The sequence below is a fragment of the Salmo salar genome, chromosome ssa16 (assembly GCF_905237065.1).
Source record: "Salmo salar chromosome ssa16, Ssal_v3.1, whole genome shotgun sequence".
Lineage (NCBI taxonomy): Eukaryota > Metazoa > Chordata > Actinopteri > Salmoniformes > Salmonidae > Salmo > Salmo salar.
This window is the reverse complement of record NC_059457.1, coordinates 54,925,747-54,944,534: the sequence shown is the minus strand read 5'-3', so window position 1 is coordinate 54,944,534 and position 18,788 is coordinate 54,925,747.

Sequence of the window (18,788 nt, the reverse complement as noted above, 5' to 3'; positions counted from 1 at the left end):
TGTTCACCGTCACGGCAATGCCAAAATCATATTCCTTGAGTTATAGGCTGATTTAAAGATATATATTTAACCTTTACTTAACTAGCCAAGTCAGTTCAGAACAAATTCTTATTTAGAATGACAGCCTACCCCGGACAACGCTGGGCCAATTGTGCGCCACCCTATGGGAGTCCCAATCACGTCTGGATGTGATACAGCCTGGATTCGAACCAGGGACTGAGATGCAGTGCCTTAGACCACTGCGCCAGGGAGCCCAAATTGAACTACCCTGATTATACATTGACCTACATTATCACTAGACAGAAACTTCTATCGGTAGTCTGATTAATCAGGCTGTAATACACAATTCATTGGTATATAGCCTGAAACATTTGAGTATAAAATCGTGTAAATGTACCTTACAAGGCAGAATGTTGAATAGAATAACATTTGAATTTACACTCCTGATGGTCTGTGAGGTTTGGCCTTCAGCTGCTCGAAATTAGAGACAAAATATCCACAGGAAAGTGGATATTTTTTGAGAGCCAGTAGGTATATGGTTCCTGCAGGTATACAACTAGTTTAATATTGGATATTCAGTTCTCTCGTCTATAACTACAGTATGACGATTAAAATAGTATATTCTGGATCAGGGGAGGGTGGAGAAAGATCCACACCTTTTTTTTGGTCTGAATGTAATTTCAAAATATATAAAGTACCGGTCAAAAGTTTGGACACACCGACTCTTTGTGAGTTTTGCTATTTTCTAAATTCCAATTGTTGAATTTTTTAATTGAAGTAGTAAACAGGATGCAGAATTGCTATTTGAATGAAAGGAAATAGAATATAATTGAGTGAAATTCAAGTTCCTCTTCTATATTAGGTGTAGTCTATACAAATACACATCTGGTACATAAAGGGAAAGGGGGATACCTAGTCAGTTGTACAACTGACATGTGTCTTCCGCATTTAACTCAACCCCTCTGAATCAGAGAGGGGCGGGCATAATCGACACCGGGGAACAGTGGGTTTACTGCCTTGTTCAGGGGCAGAACGACAGATTCTTACCTTGTTAGCTAGGGGAGTCGAGATATATATATATATATATATATATGTGTGTGTGTGTCTCTGTGTGTGTCTGTGTCTGTGTGGTACCAGTCAAAAGTTTGGACACCTACTCTTTCATCAAATATATTTAGACATTCTTCAAAGTAGCCACCCTTTGCCTTGATGACAGCTTTGCACAGTCTTGGCATGTTTAACACTTTTTTTGTTGTTGTTGGTTACTACATGATTCCATATGTGTTATTTCATTGTTTTGATGTCTTCACTATTATTCTACAATGTAGAAAATAGTAAAATATAAACAAACCCTGAAATGAGTAGGTGTGTTAAAACTTTTGACTGGCACTGTATATTTATTTGAACACAAAACACAAAACACATGCTAAATCAACAGTGGTTCTTCACATGATCTCTTAGTGAAAAGTCATTATACTGCCTTAGCTCACCATGCCAAGACAGGCCCTGTAATTACTGTACATCAACAGTTCAGCCGAATTACCCTGGAACAACTGTAGATTTCAGTTCCCTTATTACACAATGGGGCCATCCCAAATGGCACCCTGTTCTCTAAATAGTGCACTACTTCAAAAGGGCCCTAGTCAATCTTAGTGTACTATATAGGGAATAGGGTGCCATTTGGGACTTACACACGTTTCTCACTGATGATGATGATATTGTCATTTTTTTTTAAGTATCTTGGGTAACGTGTCCTATGGACCGGTTTCATAGACACTCAGAAGTCTCCATTTGAATGTGCTTTTTTAGTCCCGGACTAGACTTATTCAGTGTCTGCAAAACCGGTCCTATACAGTATGTATAGCTTATTCACGTGTGTACAGTAACTACTGCTCAAGGGAATTAACCACATGTTGGGCTGAGAATAAAAAGACAAACAAGAAGAAAAATTACTTCAAAAATCTGTTTAAGAACATGATCAACACAGCAGAATGTTGACAGCAGAATGTGGACAGCAGAATGTGGACAGCAGAATGTTGACAGCAGAATGTGGACAGCAGAATGTTGACAGGAAGGCAAGTGGACAGCAGAATGTGGACAGCAGAATGTTGACAGCAGAATGTTGACAGCAGAATGTTGACAACAGAATGTTGACAGCAGAATGTGGACAGCTGAATGTTGACAGCAGAATGTGGACAGCAGAATGTTGACAGCAGAATGTGGACAGCAGAATGTGGACAGCAGAATGTTGACAGCAGAATGTTGACAGCAGAATGTGGACAGCAGAATGTGGACAGCAGAATGTTGACAGCAGAATGTTGACAGCAGAATGTTGACAGCTGAATGTTGACAGCAGAATGTTGACAGCAGAATGTTGACAGCAGAATGTGGACAGCAGAATGTTGACAGCAGAATGTTGACAGCAGAATGTTGACAGCAGAATGTTGACAACAGATGGCTTGTGCACTGTTTCCCTGGTTCAAACCACAAATGCCACTTTTTGGCTCTCCCTTCTCCTTCCCTGCTCTGGCTAAAAGGGAATGTTATCTTGAGAAAGTAAAGGAAGCTCTTGGAGCTGTCACATAAAGATTACAGAGGGGCCTTGAGGACGTATCCTATGCTAACACACACAGCAACAGTTCTTTCTCCCTGGTGGTCCAACCAGGATTTAAAGTACTGTATTCTCTTTCTGTTATTAGTTCATGAGTTTAGTTGAATTAATTAAAACCATGGACAATAATAGCATGAGGGTATGAAGACCACAGCCTTAAATAAGAGGAGTTTATAGGAATTTAGGAAGGAAAAGACATCTCGCTCACAAAACTTGGTACCGTATTGATCTAAGTATTAATATCCTGACACTTTCGGCCATTAACGAGTCACACAAACCTTTGAGAACACTCAGGAAATCTTATAAATGTATATATATTTTTTTAACGTTTTACCCAATTGGTAGTTACAGTCTTGTCCCATCGCTGCAACTCCCGTACGGAGTCGTGAGAGGCGAAGGTCGAGAGCCATGCATCCTCCGAAACACGACCCACTGCTCGCTTAACCCGGAAGCCAGCCACACCAATGTGTCGGATGAGGAAACACTGTACAACTGGCGACCGTGTCAGCGTGCATGCGCCCGGCACAGGATTTGCTAGAGCGCAATGGGACAAGTACATCCCGGTCGGACAAACCCTCCCCTAACCCGGACGACGCTGGGCAAATTGTGCATCGCCTCATAGGTCTCCCGGTCGCAGCCAGCTGTCACACAGCCCGGGATCAAACCCAGATCTGTAGTGACGCCTCAAGCACTGCAGTGCCTAGACCGCTGCGCCACTCGGGAGGACCCAAGAATTCTGTTTTTAAATGACATACAGTATTAGACAAGATGCAAGTTTACATTGGGGCTAGAATACGGAGTTGTACATGTGTTTACAGTGAATGAACCTATATGACAACAGTATGCCCACACCTTGATTCACCACACCCTCTCAAACAGCCATTTGTCTGGAACAAGGAATTTTGTTTGGACATGCAAAGAGAATACCTTCTTATAGGATTCTCCAATTGACTATTAATCATCTTCATATCCTGGTTTTGTTTGAGTTGTTCTCAGGGTAAATAGCTGTGTAACTATGCTGCTATGGGTCCTGAGTTGTCAGGCTAAATAACTGTGTAACTAGGCTGCTATGGGTCCTGAGTTGTCAGGCTAAATAACTGTGTAACTAGGCTGCTATGGGTCCTGAGTTGTCAGGCTAAATAACTGTGTAACTATGCTGCTATGGGTCCTGAGTTGTCAGGCTAAATAACTGTGTAACTAGGCTGCTATGGGTCCTGAGTTGTCAGGCTAAATAACTGTGTAACTATGCTGCTATGGGTCCTGAGTTGTCAGGCTAAATAACTGTGTAACTATGCTGCTATGGGTCCTGAGTTGTCAGGCTAAATAACTGTGTAACTAGGCTGCTATGGGTCCTGAGTTATCAGGCTAAATAACTGTGTAACTAGGCTGCTATGGGTCCTGAGTTGTCAGGGTAAATAACTGTAACTAGGCTGCTATGGGTCCTGAGTTGTCAGGCTAAATAACTGTAACTAGGCTGCTATGGGTCCTGAGTTGTCAGGCTAAATAACTGTGTAACTAGGCTGCTATGGGTCCTGAGTTTGAATCTCTTGGTCTTGTCTCAAATGGCACTCTTTTCCCTATATAGTGCACAACCTTTGACCAGAGCCGCTGGGAATAGGGTGCCCATTTGGACAGAGCCATTGTCTCCGATCCCCTCAGGTTTTAACCCACCAGGAAGTTGGGAACAGCACACTGCCCGTTTCATGATCATGGTGGTCCACAGCTCACCGCTGCCATCTTCTGGTAAAGTGAGCCAGATGGACAGGGAAGCATCTTCTGGTAAAGTGAGCCAGATGGACAGGGAAACATCTTCTGTTAAAGTGAGCCAGATGGACAAGGAAGCTAATAAAGATATTGTCTGTGTCTGAAATGGCACCCTATTCCTATTGTCTGAAATGGCACCCTATTCCCTATACTGGTCAGAAGTAATGCACATGCATTATATTGTAAATAGGGTGACTTTCAGACGCAGACATTGGAAAAGAGTGGCTGATAGAGGTGCCTGTCACATACTGACCAGTCAAGGGGTTATTTGTTATTGTAGTTTGGTCAGGACGTGGCAGGGGGTGTTTGTTTTATGTGGTTCGGGGTTTGTTGGGTTATGTCTTTATGTAAGAGGGGTGTTTGTTTTATGTGTTCCGGGGTTTTTGGGGATTATTCTATGTTTTGTATTTCTATGGGTTTTCTATATTGTGTATTTCTTTGTTGGCCTGGTATGGCTCTCAATCAGGAACAGCTGTACATCGTTGTTGCTGATTGGGAGTCATACTTAGGTAGCCCTGTTTTCACCTGTCTTTTGTGGGAAGTTGTTGTTGCACTGCTGTGTTAGCCTGCAATACTGTTTGTTCGTACGTTTTCTTGTTTTGTTTCGTTACGTGTTCAATAAAAGACAAAATGAGCACTCAACCCGCTGCGCCTTGGTCCAGTATATACGACGACAGTTACAGTGCCGGTTAAATACAGGTGCAACTGTCCCAGCTCCTCTGTTAGAAGGTTTAATATATAGGTATAACTGTCCTCTGTTAGAAGGTTTAATATATAGGTATAACTGTCCTCTGTTAGAAGGTTTAATATATAGGTATAACTGTCCACTATTAGAAGGTTTAATATATAGGTATAACTGTCCTCTGTTACAATGTTTAATATATAGGTTCGACTGTCCTTTGTTAGAAGGTTTAATATATATATGTTCAACTGTTCTCAAAATCAAAAGTAACAGTGAGTTTCTGGTGTGGCCACCAGCTGCATAAATTAAGTACTACAGTACATCCCCTCCTCATGGACTGCACCAGATTTGCCAGTTCTTGTTGTGAGATGTTACCCCACTCTTCCACCAAGGCACCTGCAAGTTCCCGGACATTTCTGGGGGGAATGGCCCTAGCCCTCAGATTGCCTGCAATGACAAGCTCAGTCCGATGATGCTGTGACACACTGCCCCAGACCATGATAGACCCTTCACCTCCAAATCGATCCCGCTCCAGACTACAGGCCTCGGTGTAACGCTCATTCCTTCGACGATAAACGCAAATCCGACCATCACCCCTGGTGAGACAAAACCGTGACTCGTCAGTGAAGAGCACTTTTTGTCAGTCCTGTCTGGTCCAGCGACGGTGGGTTTGTGCCCATAGGCGATGTAGTTGCCGGTGATGTCTGGTGAGGACCTGCCTTACAACAGGCCAACAAGACCTCAGTCCAGCCTCTCTCAGCCTATTGCGGACAGTCTGAGCACTGGTGGAGGGATTGTGCGTACCTGGTGTAACTTTGACAGTTGTTGTTGCTATCCTGTACCCGTCTCACAGGTGTGATGTTCGGATGTACCGATCCTGTGCAGGTGTTGTTACGTGGTCTGCCACTGCGAGGATGATCAGCTGTCCATCCTGTCTTCCTGTAGCTCTGTCTTAGGCCTCTCACAGTACGGACATTGCAATTTATTGCCCTGGCCACATCTGCAGTCCTCATGCCTCCTTGCAGCATGCCTAAGGCACGTTCACGAAGATGAGCAGGGACCCTGGGCATCTTTCTTTTGGTGTTTTTCAGAGTCAGTAGAAAGGCCTCTTTAGTGTCCTAAGTTTTCATAACTGTGACCTTAATTGCCTACCACCTGTAAGCTGCTAGTGTCTTATCGACCGTTCCACAGGTGCATGTTCATTAATTGTTTATGGTTCATTGAACAAGCATGGGAAAAAGTGCTTAAACCCTTGACAATGAAGATCTGTGAAGTTATTTGGATTTTTAAGAATTATCTTTGAAAGACAGGGTCCTGAAAAAGGGACGTTTCTTTTTTTGCTGAGTTTATTATTCTGTTAGAAGGTTTAATATATAGCTATTACTGTCCTCTATTAGAAGGTTTAATATATAGGTATAACTGTCCTCTATCAGAAGGTTTAATATATAGCTATAACTGTCCTCTACCAGAACACGGGTAATGACCAGTATTAGTAGGAGACAGATGTACAGAACATTCTTTATTCCACACTCAAGACAGACAGCCACACACACACACAGCAATAGGAATGGGACAGATGGTAGTAGTGAATAGTGTTGTAGTGCAGGGTTTCCCAAACTCGGTCCTAGGCCCTAGCCCTACACAGCTGATTAAAATGACCAACTCATCATCAAGAGTGTAAAAAAACGAAACGTGCACCCTAGGAGGGCCCCAGGGCTGAGTTTGGGAAACCCTGTAGTGGATTTAGAGAGGGGACTGAAAGAAAGACACAATCGGGCACACACACAGCGATTGGAATTGGACTGATGGTAGTAATGAAAGTGCTAGTGGTTTCTGGGCTCCCGAATGGTGCAGTGGTCTAAGGCACTGCATCTCAGTGCTAGAGGTGTCACTACAGACCCTGGTTCGATTCCAGGCTGTATCACAACCGGACGTAATTGGGAGTCCCATAGGGTGGCGCACAACTGGGTCAGCGTCATCCGGGTTAGGGTTTGGCCGGGGTAGGCCGTCATTGTAAATAAGAATTTGTTCTTAACCCTTGTGTAGTCTTAACATTCTGTATACTCCCCTTGTCCTAAGGGGTAAAAAAATGACCTTCCTTCACTAAACCCCTAAAATAAAGCAGCTTAATTGAATTTTAAACCCCAAATCTATTTTGCGAGAAGAAACAACCTGTCATTCATCACAAACTTTGTGAATATCTGGGTTACCCCTCTTCACAATGCAGAAAGACTGCATTTAATCAGTGGACACCACTCGTTTTTATTACAACATGCCTGCCCCAGCTGCAGCCTCAGGTGGATCAGGACAAAATTCAGGCCCCTGAAGAGCTTTCACAAGCGCTGCAGAGGCTGCTGTGCGGGGGAGGCGCGCCCTTCTTTGAATGTGTGGGATTACAAGTGCCTTTCCCAGCTGCACCAGGAACACCCTCTTGTTCCTCTTATCAGGCATCCATGTAGGGTTGATCTTGTTCATTATCATGAAGTATTTTATGAGGACACATCAATGATGTTATGGAAGATGACCAGGGGCCAACGGGCAGTCATCCTCCTGCAGCTGTAAATTCCAATCCAGTTTGTCCACGCCTCCTTTGTTGTGGTTGTAGTCCATGATGATGGCTTGCTTCCTGTCCTCACGATCACCGTTTTGTGCAGTGTGCTCGAGAGGACCACATTCTTGTTCCTCTTTGGGAGGTAAGAAACTAGAGTGGTGGTGGGGGTGAAGGCAAACTTTGATGAGAAGGCCTCTCTCCCCCTTGTTGCGAGGAGTACAGGGGGGAGCTCAGGCTTGTTCTTTCTAACTGTGCCAACCATGGTGATCTTCCTCTTCAGGAGCTGCTGGCTGAGTTCATAAGAGGTGAAGAAATTGTCACACGTGACATTGTGCCCCCTCAGCCCATCTGTCACATCAAGCACAACCTGCATCCCCTGGTTCTTCTCCGGGCCTCCACTGGTCGGCTTCCCTGTGTAGACTTGCATCTTCCAAGCGTAGCTAACAGTCTAACAGGCGTAGCTAACAGGCCACCCATATCTTGATGCCATACTTTGCTGGCTTGCTGGGCATATATTGCCAGAAAGGACAGCAACATTTTGACAAAAGAAATTACTATCAGTAATTAGTATCAGTGTCACAGAAAAAAATCACATAAATCAATGATATTACAGCAATACATAATAAAATGAACAGTGAAAATCACTTACATTACAGATATGAAAATAAAAAATGTACCTCTGAATGGAACCAGTTGCTCATTCACTGTTACTTCAGGCCCAGGGTTGTAGAGGTACGGCAGACGCTCCACCCACTTCTCCCAGACCTCTCTTATGGCCGCCAGTTTGTCTCTCACACGTCTTGCCGGTCTTGACTCACGGTTATCAAATCGTAGCATTCTTGAGAAAGTGTGAAAGACGTTCAGTGGCATCGTGGCACAGGGGGAAAAAAAATAAAAATATAAAAAATAAAAAATAAATCGCCCTTCCACTCTCTGCATCCCAGAGACTACATGTAGCCTCGCCTCGGGACCTATACACACCCACTAAGATTAGCAGCCCTATGTAGGCACACAGGTCAATCTCATCTATCGTTTTCCAGATGTCTCCATATTTATGGAAACCCTCCAAATGTGTTATCTCCAGGATGATTTTTTTCGATGGCTGGTGTGATGAACATGTAGAATCTTGAGGTGATGGCCTGGGCATGGGCAACTGCATGTCTTGTGGGCCCTGGGTTCATCCTTATGACATTTTGTGCTGCCATCCTGCCCTGGTTGTCATATGGTGACAAGGACCATGTTATTTTGATTTTCTTTGACAAAAATGTCACCCTTTCTGCTTGGGGAATTTCTTCTTCATCGGAAGATGACGCATCGTGCTCTGGGTTGTATTCTTCCCCATCTTCTTCTTCTTCAGATACCTCCTCCTTTTCTAAAATCATTGTTCTCTTGTTCCTCCTGGAAAGAAAGGGCACTGAAACGTGCACTCATGGCTTCAACAAAGAGAGAACTGCGGGGGGGGGGACTGTCATCTGCAGCACCTTTATAGCCTCTGACTGCATTCCCCATTAGTAAACAATGCTTTCAAGAAATGTTTATTTTGTCTGAAATTGTTTTTTTTAAATTTAGTCTGTGAACTTGAGTCATGTGTGGGGTCGTGGAGGGGAGATGCTGCACAAGGAAGTTTTAGTTTTGTCTGAGTTCAATCAGTACCACACAATCTTTGACCCTTAAAACAACTGACTTTAAAGAAAGGTTCAATAAAAAATGATGTAGTAAACTGAGAGAAAGAGTATATATCCATTACACAGTGACAGTTTCCGATCAGTTATAGCTATGTAATAGCATTAGAATAGATAGCTGTGTAATACTGATAGCAAGGAGCAATGTAGCCTAAAAGAGCAATGTTTATTTTTTTTATTTAACCTTTATTTAACTAGGCAAGTCAGTTAAGAATAAATTCTTATTTACAATGATGGCCTACACCGGCCAAACCCGGACGACGCTGGGCCAATTGTGCTCTGCCATATGGGACTCCCAATCAATGTAAGTAGTGTGCATAATGGCTAAGGTATTGGCAGCAGCTAGTAGGTCAAACATAGCAAACTATATGCAGTCCAAGACAATGGCAGTAGCATTAGCGGTACTAGCATGTTAGCCTACTAGCCGTCTATATCTAACAGGCTACATCACAATGTACTATACAGGGGGGGTTACCATAGCATACGATATCTACAGGGGGAAGCTAGCATAGTAGAAAAAGGGCTAGTAGGCTTTAGGCTGTAGTGTACAGTAGTATATACAATATGGACAAGTTAGCATTAGGGTTAGCGGCTAGGAGTTAGCATGCTATGTTGCTAACAATGCTAGTATGTCAACAAAAGCCATCTTAGTTGTGGCCAGGAAATGACTCTGGACGTGATGACATCACTAGCAAGCCATCTTGACTGAGTACAGTCGTGGCCAAAAGTTTTGAGAATGAAACAAATATTAATATTCAAAGTCTGCTGCCTATGTATCTTTAGATATTTTTGCCAGATGTTATTATGGAATACTGAAGTATAATTACAAGCATTTCATAAGTGTCAAAGGCTTTTATTGACAATTACATGAAGTTGATGCAAAGAGTCAATATTTGCAGTGTTGACCTTTCTTTTTCAAGACCTCTGCAATCCGCCCTGGCATGCTATCAATTAACTTCTGGGCCACATCCTGACTGATGGCAGCCCATTCTTGCATAATCAATGCTTGGAGTTTGTCAGAATTTATGGGTTTTTGTTTGTCCTCTTGAGGATTGACCACAAGTTCCCAATGGGATTAAGGTGTGTGGAGTTTCCTGGCCATAGGCCCAAAATATCGATGTTTTGTTTCCCGAGCCACTTAGTTATCACTTTTGCCTTATGGCAAGGTGCTCCATCATGCTGGAAAAGGCATTGTATCTGGATGGTTGGGAGAAGTTGCTCTTGGAGGATGTGTTGGTACCATTCTTTAATTCATGGTTGTGTTCTTAGGCACAATTTTGACTGAGCATGAATGGTCTCAGGATGCTTTACTGTTGGCATGACACAGGACTGATGGTAGAGCTCAACCTGTCTTCTCCAGACAAGCTTTTTTCCGGATGCCTCAAACAATCGGAAAGGGTATTCATCAGAGAAAATGACTTTGTCACATCCTGACCAAAGTAAGTTGTTATTTTCTATGGTAGAGTGGTCAGGGCGTGGCAGGGGGTGTTTGTCCGTTTTTCTATTTCTGTTTAGTTTCTAGGTTTGTATTTCTAGGTTGGTTTTTGTTTGGCATGACCTCCAATTAGAGGCAGCCGGTTGTTGTTGTCTCTAATTGGAGGTCATATTTAAGTTGATGTTTGTCCCACCTGTGTTTTGTGGGTGATTATATTTTTTGAGTAGTGTGTGTTCCTCCTGCGTCACGGTTTGTTGTTTTGTCCTTAAGTTTATTTTGTTATTGCATTACGTTTCACGGATTAAATAAAATATGTGGAACTACACAAAACGCTGCATCTTGGTCCGCTCCTTCAAACAGCCGTGACACTTTACCTCAGTCCTCAGCAGTCCAATCCCTGTCACTTTTGCAGAATATCAGTCTGTCCCTGATGTTTTTCCTGTAGAGAAGTGGCTTCTTTGCTGCCCTTCTTGACACCAGGCCATCCTCCAAAAGTATTCGCCTCACTGTGCGTGCAGATGCACTAACACCTGCCTGCTGCCATTCCTGAGCAAGCTCTGTACTGGTGGTGCCCCAATCCCGCAGCTGAATCAACTTTAGGAGACGGTCCTGGCACTTGCTGGACTTTCTTGGGCGCCCTGAAGCCTTCTTCACAACAATTGAACCGCTCTCCTTGAAGTTATTGATGATCCGATAAATGGTTGATTTAGGTGCAATCTTACTGGCAGCAATATCCTTGCCTGTGAAGCCCTTTTTGTGCAAAGCAATGATGACAGCACGTGTTTTCTTGCAGGTAACCACGGATGACAGAGGAAGAACAATGATTCCAAGCACCACCCTCCTTTTGAAGCTTCCAGTCTGTTATTCGAACTCAATCAGCATGACAGTGATCTCCAGCCTTGTCCTCATCAACACTCACACCTGTGTTAACGAGAGAATCACTGACATGATGTCAGCTGGTCCTTTTGTGACAGGGCTGAAAAGCAGTGGAAATGTTTTTTGGGGGATTCAGTTCATTTGCATGGCAAAGAGGGACTTTGCAATTAATTGCAATTCATCTGATCACTCTTCATAACATTCTGGAGTATATGCAAATTGCCATCATACAAACTGAGGCAGCAGACTCTGTGAAAATTAATATTTGTGTAATTCTCAAAACTTTTGGCCACGACTGTAGTAAGCAATGTCTAGTTGGTAGTCATCTAGACCCATGGGTTGAGATTTTACTTCCTGAACTGTAAAAACACACATGAACTATGTCACATATGGGCGAGATAAACACAATACGCAATAGGGCTGGTACACAGGCATGAAATACCAGCATACTAACATCAATAAGGCACGTATAAGAACGCAGTTACATAGTAATATGGAGCTTATAACGTACAGACAGATTAGATATACACATGAACCCTAACATGTTCAGTGACGCACTAATAGGCTGACCACACTGCTCGTGTCGCGTGCGCGAGCATTGCAAAATAAATTTAGAAATCTACGTTATTCAATTATTGCACCCACACTGCTCGCGCGTCTGCGTTGCCAAGGGCTAAAATAGAACTCCTTTCTATTTCTGACGCAGATCGCGCTGCAAGTCCTGCCTCTCCCCTCTCCTTATTGCTTTATAGAAGCAGGTACCCACGTGCCATCTCCTCATTGGTTATACCCACGTGGGGGATTGAAAGATGAACTGTGTTGCTGGTCAGTTAGTAATACTATGAAAGTTTAGATGTCATTCAGTTGACCATTTTGTGTTGATTAATTGTCGGAGTAGAGGACCTTGTGCATTTCAGGTAAAATAACAACTCAGTGTTTATATCCCAGGACAAATTAGCTAGCAAGTACAAGACAACTAGCTAAATTGCCATAAATGTTTAATGCTTTTCGACCTGTTCCCAAATTAATGTAATGGGTTTCAGAGTTTGTTTTGATATTTTAACCTGTGTGTCGTGATCGTGTTTGGTGTGGGGGGACAAAATACATTTATGCACGATGGCGCACGCGCGCAGCCGGTTTGGGTTCCGTGTAACACACGGCTGGGGCAGTCTTAGGAAGTCTTGTCTATTCAGGAAAGGTCCAGTGATGAGTTGCAGTGGAGGACAGGAGTTTACAGATACGTTCTCAACCTGCCCTCCTCGGAATAACTAAAGCACAAGCAGGAATGGGGGTCTGTTAACCCCAGCAGGTAGAGCCTGTGATTGGCTGGCCATGGTCAGCTGACTGAGTTCCCTGGGAACCTGGTTGCTAACACATTGTAGTGACTTCCTTTCCTCACTGCCCTAGCCTGAAAGCGGGGTTATTTCGTACGCATACAGTCCACACTCCAAAGTTTCCAAACGGCCAAAACATTCAATGAGATCCAGGGATATGGTGCAACAAAAATGTTTATTCTTCTTATATCTAACAAAAAAATGATTCTCCAATCAACTTAAAGCAGAGATTACTTGACATGGAAAATACATAATATGACCTGTCTGTATGTTTGTATGTCTGTATGGTCAAAAAACTATACCGCTCCTGCGTCTAGCTAGGACTCCTCCCCCCAAAGGCCCAACTTCCTGTCTTTATCCTAACACATTTACCACAGTACAATGAATGGGCAAGAGGGGGAGCCAAAGACTAAGTTACACTAATAACAAATTAATATATCTCAAATCAGGTAAATATAAATCATAAAAAGGTACGTACCTAATATTTCATCATATACATTCATATTTAATATATTTACACAAACGCACATGGAGCGCTGTATGTTCTGTCTTTTATACAAATATGTCCAAATCGGCTCTAACATACCGGCCCCTAATTGTTAACTGCACTGAATGCACAACAATTACTTAATATTCAAACGTAGAGCCAATACACAAAACATTCTATACCAGAGCACTATTACAGTTCATAGCTATATACAAATATACAAGGTCCCATATAGGAAAAGAGTCCATAGATCTCAGTCTGAGTTGAAGTGTTCAGGTCTTCAACTTCCAAACAAATGTCAAAAGTTTGACGTCAAAGAATGTAAGAGTACGACATCGAAGAATCAGAGGTGCACGTGATTCAAAGATGGAGCACTGTGTATGTGTGTGTATGTCTCACTCCACCACCTCCAGGAGCAGACAGAGTTTATTGATAGGTCTCTGTAAGATATTGGTCTAGGTCTTAACCATGACGCTCCGGACAAGACCATTGGCCCCTGGCAAAGCCTCCACCACACACCCCATTAGCCAAGAGTTCCTTGGGTCGGTGTCATCGACAATGACAACAAGGTCACCAGGACTGAAGTTTCTCTTAGTTTTTGTTCCTGCATAAGTGGAAGATACTCCCTGATCCATCTCTTCCAGAAGAGGTCAGTGATACATTGTACTTGCTTCCATCTCCTTCGTGAGTATAGGTCACTCCTCTGGAATAGTCCTGGTGGCAGGACTGGCTTTGCGTTTACATTTTAGTCATTTAGCAGGCGCTCTTATCCAGAGCGACTTACAGTAGTGAATGCATACATTTCATTTCATACATTTTTTTTCTGTGCTGGCCCCCCGTGGGAATCGAACCCACAACCCTGGCGTTGCAAACACCATGTTCTATCAACTGAGCTACAGGGAAGGCTTTGCTTTCAGATGAAGCATATGGTTCCTCTCTGGAATAGTGCTGGTGGCAGGACTGGCTTTGTTTTCAGATGAAGCAGATGGTTCCTCTCTGGAATAGTCCTGGTGGCAGGACTGGCTTTGCTTTCAGATGAAGCAGATGGTTCCTCTCTGGAATAGTCCTGGTGGCAGGACTGGCTTTGCTTTCAGATGAAGCAGATGGTTAGCAGTCAGGGGTTCTAGATCATTAGGGTAATTTGTTACAGTTGTGATTGGTCTGTCATTCATAATTGCCTCAACTTCACACAAGGCTGTCTGCAAAGCCACATCATCCAGTACTTGCTCTTTAAGGACTGAATAGAGGATCTTTTTCACCAGTCGGATCAATCTCTCCCATACCCCCCTATGGTGGGCTCCAGAGGGAGGGTTGAATGACCATGTCACGCCTTCCTTCAGTAATTCATTTTGAATCTTGTTGTGATCCAGCTCTTTCAGAGCTTCTCCTAGCTCTCTGTGTGTTCCAACAGAGTTGGTGCCATTGTCTGTTCTGATACTTGTTACTGGGCCCCTTTGACAGATGAACCTGCACAGGGCATTGATGCAGCAATCGGTATCCAGATAACTAGCAACTTCTAGATGGACAGCTCGACTCACAAGGCAAGTAAAGATCACACCATACCGCTTCACATGCATGCGGCCTCGCTTTACCTCTATGGGACCAAAGTAATCTATGCCCACATGGGTGAAAGGCGGCAAAACAGGTGACACACGATCCCGTGGAAGGTCGGCCATCTTCTCTTCTCCAGCTCTAACTTGCATCCGCCTGCAGAAGACACAGCACTTAAGGATCTTCCTGGCTAAGGAGTTGGCACAGGGTATCCAATATCACTGGCGAAGTCTAGAAAGCATGTTACCTCTCCCAGAGTGGCCAACCTGCACATGGATGTGGAGTAAGATCAGTCTGGAGATGTAGGAGTCTTTGGGCAGGATCATAGGATTCTTTAGTTCCGTAGGCATAGCAGCTTTGCTTAACCTTCCTCCCACTCTCAGAATGCCATTGTCAACAATTGGATCAAGCTTACAGATTGAGGTGCTTCTCTTGGCACATTGTTTTCCTTTCACAACTAGTGCAATTTCTTGTTTAAAGTGCTGTCGTTGCTCAAATCGAATGATGACCTTTTCTGCTTCATCTAGGTCATCCACAAACAGACTTTTCCAAACGTCAGTGTCATGACGTTGGCCTCTTTTGGTACAGGGAGGACAGTTGACCCCTCCCTTTTGCACACAATCCACCCTGTGTGTAAAGGGTCGTAAAAACTCTCAAATTCCAGGAGAGTCTCTGGCCACATGGCCCAGAGAGAGACACAGGAAATTCTTCCAACTCATAGAATTGGAGAGCCAAGCGACATTTTGTGTTCTGGAGAAGGTATGGAAGATTGGTGAAGAATCCAGCTACGAACTGATCCGCTCGGTACCATTTTGTGATACTCAGAAGAGACAATATAGCCATATTACCATAAAACTGTTTATATAATAGACTCAGTTTAAGACTTGCATCATATGGGTGTATGGAATGTATTAATAAGGATAAAGCTTTTGTAAGACATTGAGATGCTATGTACTGATGTAATGTGATAGAATTGTATTTCTGTAAACAAATCTAACTCAGTCATAGGCACGCCCCAGGGACACATACAGGACCAGGCGTCATTTGACCAGCCTGTTCGATGGGCACTATAAAACACTCCCTGATTTACATTTCTCCAGACCAGGCCTACACTCCGTTGGCTAATAGGTTTTACCTTCCAATTCCTCTACTGAAAGTGAACCATACCACGTGGTTAACTTTTAGACTATTGATACCGACAGAATAAGAACAAGTCTTTGATATTAATTATTAGTCTGCAGCTAAGTAAATTATATCATCGAACGCGAAGACCAACGAAACAACCATTCTATGACGACATTAATGAATGTCGCTCTGAAAGATCCATTCTAACCGAGAGAGAGAGAGAGAGAGAGAGAGAACGCGGACAAAACTCTCCAACAGAACCGAACTCTCCAACAAAGAACGACGACACACTGAGCGTAAATATATATTGATTGCAATTGTTCCCGAATGAGTGAGCCTTCAATTGTCAATTGTAATATTAATGAACTCTGTGTAAACTTCTCAGCTGACCATTTATGACCCCTTGTTCAACAGGCCGACCAGCCTGTTTAGCCCACAAGGGCACATTCCGATACCAATCCTTTGTGACGATAATTACTGTTTGTATGTTTTTCTGTTAATTACTTAGTGTAGTAAATAAATGATTTTAAGACAATTGATGTATGGATAATTTTAGTAAAGACTGGGTTCGTGCAGATACAACAATTTACGACGTTTGGAATGAGACTGGACTAGAGGTAAATACACCATTGAAACTAGAAGATAATCGGCCTATACTGTAATAGAATAGAATATTATAGTACAGGAAAGTTATATTAGGAAAATTATAGCTTTGTAATCTGAATATTCTCCTTGGTGCCCCGATCTCCTAGTTAATTACAATTAAACGATTAATCAGTTTAATCGCGTGATAATAATTACAGGGAGCTAATTGATAAACATATCTTCCGTTTAATGGTACCCCCAAAGACACGACATCAGTTTGAACTTGTCAATCTGTTCCTTCAGTGAGTTTGTTAGACTCTGATCTGATCCTGGATCAGTTTGTGTGAGAACTTTCCTTTTCTGGCTTAACTGTAGAAGAAGTCTCTTCAGTTTCAGCATCCAGGTAACTGCTTTCTTCAAGCTGTTCCATGTTGAATAGTGCTCAATCAGTTTGCTGGTCGGACTCTTTTCTTCCACACTTGTACTGTTTACGATGACGTCTTTTCTCACCTCTGGATCATCCGGAGGGAGGGAGCCAAGCTTCTCTGGGACTTTTGGCCACTGGGTTTCTGCTTTCTCCTGGAATTCTGGTCCTTTGCACCATCTCTATGAGTTCAGGAAAGTTTCAACATGTAATCCTCTTGAGGCATCATCGGCTGGGTTGTGTTTGGGAGTTCAAATACCTCCACTGTTTTGCTTTCGATAGGTCACGAAACATAGCAACCCTATTAGCCACTAAGGTATGGAATGTCTTGGTATCGTTGTGGATGTATTTTAGCACAGTGTCACATCCTGACCAGTAAAAGGGGTTATTTGTTATTGTAGTTTGGTCAGGGCGTGGCAGGGGGTGTTTTTCTGTGTGTTTTGGGGTTGAGGTTACATTCTATGTCCTTTTTTCTATGTTTGGTATTTCTTTGTTTTGGCCTGGTATGGCTCTCAATCAGGGGCAGCTGTACATCATTGTTGCTGATTGGGAGCCATACTCAGGTAGCCTGTTTGCCTTTGGGTTTTGTGGGTGGTTAATTTCTGTTTAGTGTTGTTACCTGACAGAACTGTTTGGCTGTCGGTTTCCTGTTTCTCTGTATAATACATTTCATGATGAGCACTAACCACGCTGCGCCTTGGTCTACTCCCTTCAACAGCCGTTACACACAGACTGGCTGTCTGTCCAGAAAGTTGACCCCTCAAGTTCAATCTGGAGCTCCAGCCTTAACATCCTGTCTACTCGCACTGCCAATGTTGCTGCAGCAAGTTCCAGTCTGGGGATCGTGATCTGCATGAGTGGAGTCACCCTTGATTTCCCCAGTATGAATGCGATGTGGACCTTTTCCATACCGTTTGTGAACCTAAGGTAGCTTGCCGTGCCATAACCTTGTTCACTTGCATCACCGAAGTGATGCAGCTGTGCGGTCTTGACTTGACCAAAGTTCTCAGGCATCATACACCTGTCAATATGGAATCTGGAGAGCCAATACTTCCATGAAATAGAGTGTTCTTTGGGGATGACTTCGTCCCATCCACACTTTAGCTTGCAGAGCGCTTGAAGAACTTGCTTTGCCTTTGATACGAATGGGGCGAGGAAACCTAGTGGATCACAAATAGACCTGACAGTTGAGTGAGAACCTCTTCTTGTAAGGGTTCTGTTGTTCGGCAGGACTACATGTTTGTTGCGAAAGGGCAACGGTAAGTAGTAGTGATGGTCTTTGAGGGTTATGGAGCTTGATACTATCTCCATAAACTTACGATCCTCAGCTGACATCTCAGGGATGGAGGGAAGATTAAGCTCTTCCATGTTCTGTAGGTCTTGCATAGCGTTACAGCAACCTCTAAGATAGTGCATAGCCACCCAGTCCCTTTCCATCATCCAGTTTGATGTTTGTCCAGTTCCAAGCTTTTTCCATGTAAGCGGTGGTGACTTTGATTTCATTGCCAAAGTGTTCCTTTAGCAACCTCTTAGCCTCTGCATAACCTCTTCTGGCTTCCATATGCAGACAACTACGTACCAGATCCTTGGGCTGACCAGTGGTGTACTGTTCCAGGTAATGGAGTCTATCCTGGTGACTGCTTGTCTTGTATACCATGTTCAAATGCATGCATGAATGGCC